Genomic DNA, 17128 nt, shown 5'->3' on the forward strand with positions numbered 1-17128 from the left:
GTAGCAATACTAATTATCTGATAAAATAGATTTCAAAATGAAGGCCAAAACGAGATAAAGAGGCCACTACATAATATTAAAAGGATCAATCCAACAGGAGGATATAACCTTGGCAAACATATATGCACCCAATATAGGAGCACCAAAATATATTTTAAAACTTCTAAAGGATGTCAAGGGAGAAGTTGACAGCAGGGAACTTCACACCCTACTATCATTGGATAAACTTCTGGACAAAAAGTTAACAAGGAAACAAAGACCCTAAATGATGCACTAGGTTAGATGGACTTAAAAGATGTTTACAGAGAATTACACCACAAAACAGCAGAGTACACATTCTTCTCAACTGCCTTCTGACATTCTCAAAGATAGGCCACATGTTAGGACACAGACTAAAAAGTCTCTATGATTTCAAGAACATTGAAATCATATCAAGCATCTTCTCAGATCACAATGGCATGAGACTAGAAATTAATTATAATAAAAACATTCAAACACATGGAGGCTAAATAGCATGTTGTTAAGTAATGAATGGGTTACCAAGGAGATGAAGGAAGAGATTAAAAACTTCATTAAAATGAACACACAGCAACAAAAAATCTATGGGATGCAGTGAAAGCAGGCCTGAGAGGGAAGTTTCATAGCACTACAGGCCTACCTCAAGAAACAAGCAAAATTTTTAATTGACTTTCTAACCTTACAACTTAAAGAACTAGAAAGTAAACAAAAAGAAAGAAAAACCCAGAGCAAGTAGAAAGAAAGACATAATGAAGGTCAGAGTGGAAATAAATGACATAGAGACTAAAAAAAAATCAGATCAATGAAACAATGAACTGGTTCTTTGAAAAGATAAACAAGATTGATGAGTCTTTAGCCAGACTCGCCAACAAACAGAGGACCCTAATAAACAAAACCTGAAATGAAAGAGAAATAACTGACACCACAGAAATACAAAGGATTGTGCCCTGGCCTGTTTGTCTCAGTGGTTAGAGCTTTGGCCTGTGGTCTGGAGAGACCCATGTTTGGTTCCCGCTAAGGACAAATACCTCGGTTGCAGTTTGTCCCCGGCCCTGGTTGGGTCATGTGGTTGGCAACCACTCAATGTGTCCCTTTCATGTCAGTGTTTCTCTCTCCTTCCCACTCTACCTTAGCTAAATATCAAAAAAATGCCCTCAGGAGAGGATAAAAAAAAAATACAAAGGATTGTTAGAAAATACCATGAACAAATTATACGCCAATAAATTGGACAACCTAGGTGAAATGGACAAATTCCTAGAATCACATAGTCTACCAAAACTGAACTGGGAAGAGTCAGAAAACTTGAATAGACCAATAACAAATAAGGAAATTGAAGCAGTAATCAATAAAATTTCAGCAAACAAAAGCCCAGGTTCAGGTGGCTTCACAGGGGAATTTAATCAAACATTGAAAGCAAAACTAACACCTATTCTCCTCAAACTACTCCAAAATTCAAGAGGAAGGAAGACTTCTAAGTTCTTTTTATGAGGCCAGCGTAATTCTAATTCCAAAACCAGATAAAGACACTACGGTGAAAGAAAACTAGTCCAGCCCATGTGGCTTAGTGGTTGAGTGTCAACTTATGCACCAGGAGGTCGCCAGTTCGACTGCTGGTCAGGACACATGCCCACATTGTGGGCCTGATCCCCAGTGGGGGGCATGTGGAGGAGGCTAATTGATGTTCTCTCTCATTGATGTTTCTATCTCTTTTTCACTTTCACTTTCTCTCTAAAATCAATAAAGGAAAAGAAAACTATGGGCCAATATATATGATGAACATAGATGCCAAAACTCTCAACAAAATATTAGCAAATCTGACCCAGCAATATATTAAAAAAATGATTCACCATGACCAAGTGGGATTCATCCCAAGGATGCAAACATTGTACAGTATTCACAAATTAATAAATGTGATATATCAGATAAACAACATGAAAGGTAAAAGTCATATTATGATATCAGTAGAAGCTGAGAAAGCATTTGACAAAATCGAGAACCCATTTCTGTTAACGCTCAGGAAAGTGGAAATAGAGGGGTCATATCTCAACCTAATAAAGGCCATATATGAAAAACTTACAGCCAACACCATACTTAATGAGCAAAAATTAAAGCATTACCCTTAAGAACAGGAACATGTCTGGCCAGTGTGGTTTAGTGCTTGAGCACTGACCCATGCACCAAGAGGTTGCTGGTTCAATTCCCAGTCAGGACACATGCCCAGGTTGTAGGTCTGATCCCCAGTGGGAGGCATGCAGGAGGTGGCCAATTGATGTTCTCTTTCACTGATGTTTCTATCCCTCTCCCTCTCTCTCTAAAATCAATAAAGGGGAAAAAATGTTTTTAAAAATAAACAGGAACAAGACAGGGATGCCCATTTTCATCACTTTTATTCAACATAGTATGGGGAGTCTTAGCCACAGCAATTAGACAAGAAGAAAAAAGGCATCCAAATTGGAAAGGAGAAAGTGAAACTATCGTTCACAGATGGCATGACATTGTACATAGAAAACCCCTGAAAACTCCCATCAAAAATTTGTACTTAATAAATGAATTTGTCAAAGTAGCAGGATACAAAATTAACATCCAGAAATGTATGGTAATCTTATACACCAATAATGAACACTCAGAAACTAAAAAAAAAAAAATTCATTTACCATTACAACAACAAAATAAGATACCTAGGAATAAACTTAACCAAGGAGGTAAAAGGCCTCATCTCAGGAAACTACAGGGTATTGAAAAAAGAAATAGAGTGAGATATTAAAAAAAAGTAGGCCCTGGCCGGTTTTGCTCAGTAGTTGGAGCGTTGGCCTGCGGTCTGGAGAGACCCGGGTTCGGTTCCCGCTAAGGGCATGTACCTCGGTTGCAGTTTGTCCCCAGCCCTGGTTGGGTCATACGGGTGGCAACCACTCGATGTGTCCCTTTCACGTCGATGTTTCTGTCTCTCTCTTCCTCGCTCTCCCTCCTACTCTGTCTGAACAAGAAATGGAGAAATGTCCTCGGGTGAGGATAAAAAAAAAAAAGTAGAGGTGTGTACCATGTTCATGGATGGGAAATATCAATATCATTAAAGTGTCCATAATACCCAAAGCAATCTATAGAGTCAATGCAATTCCTATTAAAGTAGCAACAGCATATTTCACAGATCTAGAACAAATACTCCAAAAATTTATATGGAACCAAAAAAGACCCCAAATAGCCACAGCAATCTTGAAAAAGAAGAAATTGGGGGGGGGGGGGATAAAAATACCAGATATCAAACTATACCACAAAGCCATCATAGTCAAAACAGCCTGGTACTGGGGACTTTCGGTCAAGATGGCGGTGTAGGTAAAGGTGGTATTGCTACCTTCCACAACCACATCAAAATTACAACTAAATGACAGAACAACCATCATTCAAAACCGCCTGAAAGCGAGCTGAATGGAAGTTCTACAACTACAAAATTAAAGAAGCAGCCACATCAAGACTGGTAGGAGGGGTGGAGGCGCAACGGGCTGGTCCCACATTCACATATGGTGGATAAAAATTAGGAGGATACCTTGGCTGGGAAGGTCCTCCTGAGGACTGAGGGGTCCCTGTCTCACACCAGGCTCCCAGCTCAGGGTTCTAGTACCAGGAAGAGAATCTCCATCACTTCTGGCTGTAAGACCAGCAGGTACTGAGACTGAGGCTGAGGTGGCTGGAGCCCCAGGCAGCTCCTCTTAAAGGGCCTGCACATGGACTTACTTGGACTTGCACCCTCCAGGCTCCAGTGTGGGGAAGGCAGCTTGAAAGGCACCAGAGTCATATGGGGAAGAACTGAGTTGTTTGGCATTGGAGCGAGGGCTGGAGAGGCAGCTTTCTCCTGGGCAGATGTGCTGTCAGAGGTCTTTTGTTTCTTTGGTGAGCCCTTCCCTGGGGTGGCAGACAGCCACCATATCTGGGACTCCAGCAATCTGGCTCACACTGGTTGCCCTGCCCTGGTGATTCCCTGAGGCCCTGTGCCACCCAACTTTCAGGCCCACCCAAGCTCTTGCCAGTTGCTTTATCATAGGATTGGCCTGTCTTGGATCCTGCTTCAGGTTTTCCTAAATTCTTTCAAATAAGCAGCATCTGGTCTCAGCTAGCCCCATACCTCTCGTTAAGTAATACACAGAAACAAACACAGGGAGGCAGCCAAAATGAGGAGACAAAGAAACAGGACCCAAATAAACAGAACAAAACTCCAGGAAGAGAACTAAGCGAGATGGAGATAACAGATGCAGAGTTCAAAACACTGCTTATAAAGATGCTCAATAGCCCTGGCCAGTTTGGCTCAGCGGTTAGATCGTCGGCCTGCGGTCCTGAGAGACCCGGGTTCGGTTCCCGCTAAGGGCACGTACTTCGGTTGCAGTTTGTCCCCGGCCCTGGTTGGTCGTGCGGGTGGCAGCCACTCGATGTGTCCCTTCACGTCGATGTTTCTCTCTCTCTCCCTTCCTCTCTCTCCCTCCCACTCTATCTGTACAAAAAATGGAAAAATATCCTCGGGTGAGGATAAAAAAAAAAGATGCTCAATGAACTTTGTGAGAACCTTAGTGAACTTAGTGAGGGCCTCAAGAGCATAAAAAAAGGACCAGTCAGAAATGAAGGAGGCACTAACTGAAATAAAGAATAATTTACACAGATTCAATAGTAGAGTAGGTAAAGCCAAGGAGCAAACCATCGATTTGGAATATAAGGAAGCAAAAAACACCCAATCAGAACAGCAAAAAGAAAAAAGAATTCAAAAAAATGAGGATAGTGTAAGGAGCCTCTGGGACAACTTCAAGCATGCCAACATTCACATCTTGGGGGTGCCAGAAGGAGAAGAGAGAGAACAAGAAATCAAAAACCTATTGAAACAATAATGGCAGAAAACTTCCCTAACTTGGTGAAGGAAACAGACATGCTAGTCCAAGAAACACAGAGAGTCCCAAACAAGATGAACCCCAAGGGGCCCACACCAAGACACATCATCATCAAAATGCAAAAGGTTCAAGACAAAGAGAGAATCTTAAAAGCAGCAAGAGAAAAGCAGTTTGTTACATACAAGGAAATCCCCATAAGACTGTCAGCTGATTCCTCAAAAGAAACTTTGCAGGCCACAAGGGAGTGGCAAGAAATATTCAGAGTGATGAAAAGCAAGACCCTACAACCAAAATTACTCTATCCTGCAAAGCTGTCATTTAGAATCGATGGCCATAAAAAAACTTTCCCAGACAAGGAAAAGCTAAAGGAGTTCATCACCACCAAACCATTAATATATGAAATGTTGAAGGATCTTCTTGAAGAAAAAGATAAAAATATGAACAAACAAAATAGCAATGAATACATTTCTATCAACAATAGAATCTACAAACAAAGCAGAACAGAAACATTCTCATAGATACAAAGAATATTTTGTTGGTTGCCAGATGGGAGAGGGGTTGGGGGAATGAGTGAAAAAGGTGAAGGGATTAAGAAGTACAAATTGGTTGTTAGACTGACAAACCTCAAAGAGAGGGGGGTTGAGGGGTGGGAAGAAATAAACCAAAGAACTTATATGTATAAGTGCATAACCAGTGGACACAGACAACAGTGTGGGGAAAGGCAGGAGAGGGGCAGGAGTGTAGAGGAGGGGGTCAATATGGGAAAAATGAACATCTGTAATACATTCAACAATAAAGATAAGTTAAAACAAAAAAACAGCCTGGTATAGGCACAAGAACAGGTATATACAGTCGGCCCTCCTTAATCACAGTTAATCAATTCCAGACTCTACTGCAATAAATACATTTCCACGAAGTAGGATTCTTTATTTATATATAGTCGTCCCTTGCCACTTCGCGCTCCAACTTTCACGGCTTCACTCTATCACAGTTTTTTCTTTCTTTTTTTTTTTTTGTCCTCACCCGAGGACATTTTTCCATTTTTTGTTCAGATAGAGTGGGAGAAGGAGAGAGAGGGAGAGAAACATCGATGTGAAAGGGACACATTGAGTGGCTGCCACCCGCACGACCCAACCAGGGCCGGGGACAAACTGCAACCGAGGTACATGCCCTTAGCGGGAACCGAACCCGGGTCTCTCTGAACCGCAGGCCAACGCTCTAACCGCTGAGCCGAACCGGCTAGGGCTATCATGGTTTTTTCAAATATAGTATAGAGTGAAGCTGCAAAAGTCGAAGCGCAAAGTGGCGAGGGATGACTGTATATCAATGGAACAGAACAGAGAACCTAGAAATCAACCCAAGACATTATGTGCAATTAATATTCAACAAAAAAGACAAGAGCATACAGTGGAGTAAAGATAGTCTGTGTAGCCCTGGCCGGTTTGGCTCAGTGGTTGGAGCATTGGCCTGCGGACCAGAGAGTCCTGGGTTCAGTTCCTGCTAGGGGCATACACCAAAGAGAAAAAAAAAGTCTGTGTAATAAATGGTTTTAGGAAAATTGGACAGGTACATGCAAAAAAAATGAAACTAGATCACCAACTTACACCATTCACAAGAATAAACCCCAAATAGTTAAAAGACTTAAATGTAACTCGTGCAAACATAAAAATCCTAGAAGAAAATGTAGGCAGAAAAATCTCAGCAGAATTTTCACTGATACATTGCCTAGGGCAAGAGAAATAAAGAGGAAAAAAATAAACACATGGGACTAATCAATCTAAAAAGCTTCTGTGCAGCAAAAGAAACTCGCATCAAAAAGAAAAGGGATCCCATTCTCTGGGAGACCATATTTGCCAATGATACATTGGATAAGGGGTTAATATCCAAAATATATAAAGTACTCATATAACTCAACAAAAGGAAGACAATTTAATTTAAAAATGGGCAAATGAGCCCTGGCCAGTTTGGCTCAGCGGTTAGAGCGTCCGCCTGCGGTCCTGAGAGACCTGGGTTTGGTTCCCGCTAAGGGCACGTACTTCGGTTGCAGTTTGTCCCCGGCCCTGGTTGGTCGTGCGGGTGGCAGCCACTCGATGTGTCCCTTCACGTCGATGTTTCTCTCTCTCTCTCCCTTCCTCTCTCTCCCTCCCACTCTATCTGTACAAAAAATGGAAATATATCCTCGGGTGAGGATAAAAAAAAAAAAAATGGGCAAATGACCTGAATAGATACTTCTCCAAACAGAACAGAACGTACAAATGGCCAGGAGACATGAAAAAATGCTCAACATCACTAATCATCAGAGAGATGCAAATTAAAACGGCCATGAGGTATCACCTCACACCTGTCAGAATGGCCGCTATCAAGAAATCTTCAAACAACAAGTATTGGCAAGGATGTGGAGAAAAGGGGACTCTAATACACTGCTGGTGGGAATCCAGACTGGCACAGCCACTATGGAAAACAATATGGTGTTTCCTTAAGAAATTAAAAATGGAACTGCCTTTATATCCAGTGGTTCCACTTCTAGGAATATATCCTAAGAAGCATGAGAGACTAATCAGAAAGAATAGCCCTGGCCGGTTTGGCTCAGCGGTTAGAGCGTCGGCCTGCGGTCCTGAGAGACCCGGGTTCGGTTCCCGCTAAGGGCACGTACTTCTGTTGCAGTTTGTCCCCGGCCCTGGTCGGTTGTGCGGGTGGCAGCCACTCGATGTGTCCCTTTCACATCGATGTTTCTCTCTCTCTCTCTGTTCCTCTCTCTCCCCCCCTCCACTCTACCTGAACAAAAAAAAAAAAAGAAAGAAAGAATATATGCACCCCTATGATTCCTAGTAGTGCTATTTACAATAGCTGAGATCTGGAGACAACCCAAGTTTGTATCAGTAGATGAGTGGATAAAAATGCTGTGGTACATTTACACAATGGAATACTATGCACCTATAAGAAAAAAAAATCTCTTACCCTTTGAGATGACATGGAGGGACCTGGAGAACATTATGCTGAGCGAAATAAGCAAGTCAGAGAAAGACAAGTACCGCATGATCTCATTTATGGAATATCATGAACAAAATAAGCCGTCAATCAAAATAGATCGAGAGACATGGAAATAAGGAACAGACTGACAAACCTCAAAGGGAAGGGATGTGGGGGGTTGGGAAGAGATAAACCAAAGAGCTTATATGGATATATGCACAATCAATGGACACAGACAATAGATTGGGAAAGCAGGAGAGGAATGGGAGTTGGGGGGGGGGGAGTCAGTGGGAGTGGGGGGGGGAGTCAGTGGGGCGGGGTGAGGGGGGACATGTGTAATACTTTCAACAATTTTTTAAAAAATGATTTTTTTCCATAGCATAAAAACAACCAAAATAAGCCTACTAATTAACCATAGTTTTCTCTTGACTCCTGATAATATGGGATATATTCATTAACTAGATCCCCATAATACTGGAAACCTTGTTTTCTAATTACTTTTTATGTAAAAACAAATTCATTGTTACCAGATGAGTGTTTTGTATGAGTCTGATTTCAAAGCTGTCTGCTTGAATATCAATCAGAAACCACGAGTGTGCAATAAAAAAGAGATACAGTGTACACTGTTCATAAGACATTTGCACAGCTCCTCAGGGTAGTAAATGTCCTGATGACACACCTAGGTGCTGCATCTCTGACTCATACCTGTGGTCCAAACTTCAACCCTGTGATTCTTATTGAATAACGATACATGGTTTGGCTCAGAAACAACAGAGGGCAGTTAGCAGAGGGGAAGAGGGTTAGAGGAGCATGGAAGAGTGTGAAGGGGTCAATATATAGTGAATGAGGGAGACTGGACTTCAGGCGATCACCACACAATGTAGTAAGTGGATAATGTATGATAGAACTGCACACTTGAAACATAATGTTATTAACTCATATCACCCCAATAAATTTAATTGAAAAAATATATTTGGTTTGGAAACCAGGAAATCAAAGAAGACATCTCTACTGATTATAATTATAAGGAAATATGAATAATAAGAAATTTTATTTAGAATTGTATTGTTGTTAAGCACTTTTTAATGGTATAAGCCACATACATTTTCAAAAATATGAGAGTTTAAAGCAAGCAAAGAATTTTTTTCCCCAGAAGGAGAACAGACTGATGCATTTTCTTCACCCCACACCACATCTCATGGAGACAGAGCAACGTGGCTTGAGCACATTAGTGCCGTGTGCCAAGGAGGTGAGACCGGCCTGAAAGACAGAGGTGGAGAAGCGTTAGTAAAAACTTATAAGTAAATTTAAAATGCGCTGTGTAATATTGGTTTGATTTATATATACTTATATATTCAGCACAGCTACTATTTAAGTTTTGCAAATATAATGGTAATATTTACATTGTAAATAGATTTTGCTGTATATTGTGGTTGCATATGAAACAAACTTTTGTTTTACAACCTCAAAATAATCCAGGAATGTTTTTATTAAAACTCAATGAAAAAGACTTCAATGAATTCTTGCTTATGAATATTAATTTAAGTACTTTATAAAACTAAAACCAAGTTCCTTTAGGACATGGGGAATGTCATAGTCACTCTGACTCACCATCTCAGTGTCTGCACACAGCACACATGGTAACGTAATGGGAAAGAGAACTAAAAATTATTTCCTAGACTTACAAGAAATTTTGAAGTACTACAGTGGAACCTCAGTTCTTGAACTTGACTTGTTCCGGAAGGCTGTTCGAGAAGCAATTTGTTTGTAAACCAAATCATTTTTTCCCATTAGAAATAATGTAAATTGAATTAATTCATTCCAGACCCCCAAATGATTTCGTTTTAAACTTTCTTATATACAGTACATGTCTAATGTATTGTTTAATCCATAAACAAATACTTCTTTTCTTAAATTTATCAAACCACCCCCTCCTAGCTTTAATCACTTTCAGCACTCATTCCAGGGTATCTTTCAGGACCCCAGCATACGTGTCTTCTCTTTTCCACATATCAAGCCTCTGAAATGCTGTCACCGGCCAACTGCTTTTCCATTATCCAATCAACAACTCTTCTGCCTCTTCAGTTGCCTGTGATTGCTGTTTCTTTCACCTCCTTAGCAACATTAGCACTTGATGGCCTCTTTATGTTTTAAAATTATGCTAATTGTCCCACAACAAGAGCAAGAATACAAAACAAAAATACTTACAGCACAATTTACTGAAATGTTAATAATGTGGAACTGTAAACTGACTCCCATTCTCTCCTTTGTGGCCTGAGAGACATTTTTGTCATGCTGATGTATCAGCATGAAAAGGTTGTCAGGTCAAGAACCAAAATTTTGTTCAATAACCGAGATATTTTTTTCCGTGAACAACTTGGTTGAGAACCAAATTTTTTGAGATGGGAGATGTTCAAGAACTGAGATTTGACTGTACTTATTAACAACAGGTAATTTCTGCTAAAATGAATATTTGAACTTCAGAATACTGCGTATGAATGGAAGTGCAAGCACAGCTACCACGGTCGCACTTTTCTTTTTGAACATTATGAAGTTGGAGAATTTAAGGATTGGCCTTTGGAAAAACAAAAGACATTGCAATTTCGATGGAGATTACATTGAATCCTTAGTTTGCTTTTGGTAGTATTGAAATTTTAACAATTATTAAGTCTTCCAGTTCATGAACACAGAATATCTTTCCTTTCATTTATGTCTTTGATTTCTTTCAGTAATGTTTTGTAATTTTTACTGGCATTGATATGTATAATTTTCATTTCCTTGGTTAAATTTATCCCTGGGTATTTTATTTTTTTTGGACGATGCTGTAAATGGAATTATTTTTCTTAATTTTCGTTTTGAATTGATCATTGCTGGTATACAATTTGACTGTATTGATCTTTTCTAATGAAACTTTGCTGAATTAATTTATTAGTTCTAGTACTTATTTTGTGTGTTCTTTAGAATTTTTTATATATGAGGTTGTTATTTGTGACTAGAGATAGTTTTACTTCTTTTCCCATTTGAATGCTTTTTTATTTCTTTTTTTTCTTGCCTGATTTCTCTGGCTAGAACTTCCAGTACAATATTGACTAGCAGCAGTGGAAGTGGGTATCCTTGTCTTGTTACCATCTTAAAGGGAACGTTTTCATCTTTCACCATTGAGCATGATGTTAACTGTTGGCTTTTATATCTGCCTTTTATTGTGTTGAAGAAGATCCCTTCTATTCTTAGTTTACTATGTTTTTATCATGAAATGGTGTTGAGTTTTGTCAAATGCTTTTTTTTACATCAATTGAAATAAACCTGTGATTTTTTTTCTCCTTTGTCTGTTAATGTTGTGTATTACACTGATATTTAGATGTTAAAACATCCCTGCATTGTTAAGGTAAATCTCACTTGGCCATGGGGAGTAATCCTAATAACATGCTATTGAATTTTGTTTTCTAGTATTTTGTTGGGGATTTTTGAATCAATACTGATAAGGGATATTGGTATCTAGTTTTCTTGTGGAGCCAGTGTCTGGCTTTGGTATCAGGGTATTGCTGGTCTCATAGAATGAGTTAGGAAGTTTTCCCTTCTTGGATATATTTTGGAAGAAAGAAGATTGTTGATTCTTCTTTAAATGTTTTGTATAATTCACCAGTGAAGCCATCTGGTGCTGGCCTTTTCTTTGTTGGGCGGTTTTTGATTACTGATCAAGTTCCTTTATGTATTACAGATCTGTTCAGATTTTCTATTTCTTCTTGTGCCAGTTTTGGTAATTTATATGTTTCTAGGAATTTTTCTGTCAATTAAATTATCTGTGTTGGCATTTTTATTTTAGAAGGGTTGATAATGTACCTACATTTTGGTCAGAAAACATACTTTGTAAAAGTTCAGTCTTTTTCAATATATTGAGACTTGTTCAGTGGCCAAATATATGGTCTGTCCTAGAGAATGTTCCATGTGTACTCTGAAGAATGATAGTTCTGCTTCTATTAGGTGGAGTGTCCATTAAGTCTAGTTCATTACAGTGTTGTTCAAGTCCTCTGTTTTCTTATTCTTTGTTATGATGTTCTGTCTATCCATTATTAAAAGAGGGGTATTGAGGTCTACAACTTTTATTGTGGTTCAGTTTTTTTAGTGTTTGCTTCATAGATTTGATGGATTTGCTGTTTAATGTATGTCTATTTATAATTGTTATATCTTTTTGACAGATTCACCTTTTTATTTACATAAAATGTGCTTTTATGTCTCTGATGAAAAGTTTTTATTTAAAGTCATTTTCTGATATTAATAAACATGCCAGCATTTTGTCAGTTATTAACACATGAAATGTGTTTTCCCATATTTTTACTTTCAATCTGTTTTCTGATTTGGGCTCTAAAATGAGTCACTTGCAGACAGTATATAATCAGATCATGTTTTTATGATCCATTCTTCCCATATATTTCCTTTCATTGGTGAGTGAGTTTAATCCATTTAAATTTAAAGTGATTTCTGATTAGGAAACATTTCCAACATTTTTCTATTATTTTATGGGATTCATCCGATACTATTTTCTTTTGTGTTTGATTTTGCTAATGTACCCCTTGAATTTTCTCTTTCTTTTTGTCATTGTCTGTATGTTTTGAAGGGTTTCTCCCCACCCCCGCCCCCGCGGTTATAATTGGTATCCTAAATTTATAACAGTATAGTTTGAATTGACACTAATTTAGTCTCAATAGCGTACAAAAACTCTGCTCCTGTAACACTTCATTTTTTTCATCCATTTATGTTGTCATAAATTACATCTTTGTGTAATATATTTCTGTCAACATAGATTAATAATTATAGTTTTATTAATTTGTCTTTTAAAACATATTAACAGAACCACAGCAAAGTTACAACTAAACTACAGAACAACCATCATTCAAAACCGCCTGACATCAAGCTGAATGGAAGTCCTACAACTACGGAATTAAAGCAGCAGCCACATGGAGACTGGTAAGAGGGCAGAGGTGGAGGGGCTGGTCCCACACCCACGTGTGGCGGAAAAAAGTCAGGAGGACACCTCAGCTGGGAAGGTCCTCCCTGAGGACTGAGGGGGTCACTGTTCCACACCAGGCACCCCATTCAGGGTTCCAGTGCCAGGAAGAGAAGTTCCCATAACTTCTGACTGGAAAAACCAGGAGGAACTGACGCTCAAGGAGGCTGAGGCGACTGGAGCCCCAGGCAGCTCCTCTTAAAGGGCCCGCACACGAACTTATAGAACTCACTCCCTCTAAGCTTGGAGGGGAAGCAGCTCAAGGGGCACCAGAGACATACAGGGAAGAACTGAACTGTTTGGCACTGGAGCGAGGGCTGCAGAGGGGGCTTTCTCCGGGACAAACGTGCTATCAGAGGCCTTTGTTCCTTTGGTGAGTCCTTCCCTGGGGTGGCAGACAGCCACCATATCTGGGACTCCAGCAACCTGGCTCACACTGGTTGCCCCACCCTGGTGATTCCCTGAGGCCCCACCCCACCCAACTTTCAGGCCCACCCAAGTTGTTGCCAGTTGCTTAACCATAGGATTGGCCTGTCTTGGATCCTGCTTCAGGTTTTCCTAAATTATTTCAAATAAGCAGCATCTGGTCTCAGCTAGCCCCATACCTCTGTTAAGTAATACACAGAAACAAACACAGGGGGACAGCCAAAATGAGGAGACAAAGAAACAGGTCCCAAATGAAAGAACAGAACAAAGCCCCAGGAAAAGAACTAAGTGAAATGGAGATAAGCAACCTAACAGATGCTGAGTTCAACATACTGCTTATAAGGATGCTCAATGAACTTAGTGGGAACCTCAGTGAACTTAATAAGGGCCTCAAGAGCATAAAAAAGGACCAGTCAGAAATGAAGGAGGCACTAACTGAAATAAAGAATAATTTACACGGATTCAGTAGTAGAGTAGGTAAAGCCAAGAAGCAAACCATCGATTTGGAATATAAGGAAGCAAAAAACATCCAATCAGAACAGCATAAAGAAAAAAAGAATCCAAAAAAATTAGGATAGTGGAAGGAGCCTCTGGGACAACTTCAAGCATGCCAACATTCACATCTTGGGGGTGCCAGAAGGAGAAGAGAGAGAACAAGAAATCAAAAACCTATTTGAAACAATAATGGCAGAAAACTTCCCTAACTTGGTGAAGGAAACAGACATGCTAGTCCAAGAAGCACAGAGAGTCCCAAACAAGATGAACCCCAAGAGGCCCACACCAAGACACATCATCATCAAAATGCAAAAGGTTCAAGACAAAGAGAAATCTTAAAAGCAGCAAGAGAAAAGCAGTTTGTTACATACAAGGAAATCCCCATAAGACTGTCAGCTGATTCCTCAAAAGAAACTTTGCAGGCCAGACGGGAGTGGCAAGAAATATTCAGAGTGATGAAAAGCAAGACCCTACAACCAAGATTACTCTATCCTGCAAAGCTGTCATTTAGAATCAATGGCTATATAAAGACTTTCCCAGACAAGGAAAAGCTAAAGGACTTCATCACCACCAAACCGTTATTGTATGAAATGTTGAAGGGTCTTTTTGAAGAAAAAGATAAAATATATGAACAAACAAAATGGCAATAAATTTATACCTATCGACAATGGAATCTACAAACAAAATGAACAGGCAGAACAGAAACATTCTCATAGATACAGAGAACATTTTGTTGGTTGCCAGATGGGAAGGGGCAGGGGGGAATGGGTTGAAAAGGTGAAGGGATTAAGAAGTACAAATTGGTTGCTAGACTGACAAACCTCAAAGAGAAGGGGGGTAGGAGGTGGGAAGAAATAAACCAGAGAACTTATATCATAACCAATGGACACAGACAATAGTGTGGGAAAAGGCGGGAGGGGGGCGGGAGTGAGGAGGTGGGGATCAATGGGGGAAAAATGAGGAACATCTGTAATACATTCAACAATAAAGAGAAAAAATTAAAAATAAAATAAAAAAATAAATACACGAAAATCTTAAAAATAAATAAATAAATCATATAAACAAGAATAGTTACAAACCAATACTTATTTATGTAGTCCCTTTTACCAGTGTTTCTTGATAAGCCCTGTAATCTTTTGTTGAAAAGTGGATGTTTAGAATAGCATAATGCAATAACTCTGGAAATCACTATTTCCTCCCTCCCTACAGTTTGCTGTTGCTGTTTTTTGAGGGTTGTAATTGTTCATTTTTTAGAGCTTTTCCAAACTCTTTTTTTTTTTTTGAATGACTGTATTCCTAGTCATATCTGATTACCAATATCCCTTTTTAAATGTTTAAGTGTGAAACCAATGACAGACACATTAACTTAAATATCTGGCACCAAAAAAGAAAACAAAAACAAAAACCTTTCCTGGACTTTGCAGGTTGGTTTTTGAACTGGGGCAGTCCTTTGAATGCTTGGACAGGCTGTCTGCAATTCCACAGTAGCCTTCACTTCCTCCTTGTCTGGAGCCCAAGAACTAGCTATAGGTATAAGTCTTAGGGTTCTCTCAGGTCTTTGCATGTGTCAGGCTTGGTATATACATTGTACATGAGAGGCCTTCAAAGCCCTTGTTCTAACCCAAGCATCTTATTCAGCCTGCTTCTATGCAGACCATTGATTCTATCTGCTACTTGCCCCATCTTTCCCTTCCTCCCTAAGAACCCATGGGTAGTATAGATGTGTAAATGCTTCTGACACTTGCCTCCTGGAAAGCTACTTGAGTTGAGGGAAAAAACAAAAGGAAATCTTGGAGCCAGTCCCTCAGGTCTGACAGGTCACTGCCAGACAGGTAAAATGTACAACAATTTTTTTGTTTGTTTTTTAGAACAAGATCCACATCAGCACCCTGCCCTACCCCTCTCCCCTGGCACCAGTGAGCCGTACCAAGAACATGGTCTTCTGTCCCTATGGTTACTTCTGAAAGCTGGGAAGTAGGAGATAGTAGGCAAGTAAACAAAAGCACTAAAACATGTGAAATTTTCACAGCCTCTTTCTTTGTTAAGTACTACCCTTATTTCTGTAAATATTGGATGAGAATCCAGAGTCCCAAAAATGTAGATTCTGTCATGTTTTGGCCAGCTTATTGGTTGCTTCTATGGAAATAATTGATTCTTGGAGAGTCCTGCCAAGGCATTTTTCCATGACATCACTGAGATGATGTTTTTGGTTTTTTTTTACTCATGGTTGTCAAGAACTTCTACAGTTGAGTTCCTGTATGTATCTGCTACTTGCAATCACTGGATATAGCACGAAGATGAATTGTATGAGAAGCCAACTGCTTGCCTGGCTGGTGTGGCTCAGCGGTTGAGCATCGACCCATGCATCAACAGGTCGCTGGTTCAATTCCTGGTCAGGGCACATGCCCAGGTTGTGGGCCAGATCCCCAGTGTGGGGCATGCAGGAGGTGGCCGATCAATGTTCTCTCTCATTATGTTTCTACTTCTCTCCCTCTTCCTTCCTCTCTTTAAAATCAATAAAGAAAAAAAAATTTTTAAAAGAAGCCAACTGCAAAGAGTTTACAACTGCGAAAGGTCGTACTGTACACACAGCTCCGTGACGTGCAGTGAGAAAGGTCGTACTGTACACACAGCTCCGTGACGTGCAGTGAGAAAGGTCGTACTGTACACACAGCTCCGTGACGTGCAGTGAGAAAGGTCGTACTGTACACACAGCTCCGTGACGTGCAGTGAGAAAGGTCGTACTGTACACACAGCTCCGTGACGTGCAGTGAGGAAGGTCGTACTGTACACACAGCTCCGTGACGTGCAGTGAGGAAGGTCGTACTGTACACACAGCTCTGTGACGTGCAGTGAGGAAGGTAGTACTTGTACACACAGCTCTGTGACGTGCAGTGAGGAAGGTCGTACTGTACACACAGCTCTGTGATGTGCAGTGAGGAAGGTCATACTGTACACACAGCTCTGTGACGTGCAGTGAGGAAGCCGCTGGCACTAGGAGAGGCTGCCTGTGACCAGGTCCGGAGAATCAGGAGTTATTCCCTAGCATATATTCTAGAGTAACACTCTTGGTATTCTCTAAACTAACTTTGTTTAAGTTTATTTTTCTTCTTGACACTATTGCAGATGTCCCCATTTCGCCCCTCTTTGCCCATCTCCACCCAGTCCATGACCTCCTCCCCTCTGGCCATCACCACTGTTGACTGTGACTGTAGGTTATTTGGCTAATCTCTTCACCTTCCTTCAACCAACCCTCCCCTCCCCTCTGACAGCTGTCAGTCTGTTCCATATATCCATGCCTCTGTTTCTATTTTGTCTATCAGTTTATTTTATTTATTAGATTTCA

This window comes from Molossus molossus, unplaced genomic scaffold (assembly GCF_014108415.1).
Source record: "Molossus molossus isolate mMolMol1 unplaced genomic scaffold, mMolMol1.p scaffold_m16_p_16, whole genome shotgun sequence".
Lineage (NCBI taxonomy): Eukaryota > Metazoa > Chordata > Mammalia > Chiroptera > Molossidae > Molossus > Molossus molossus.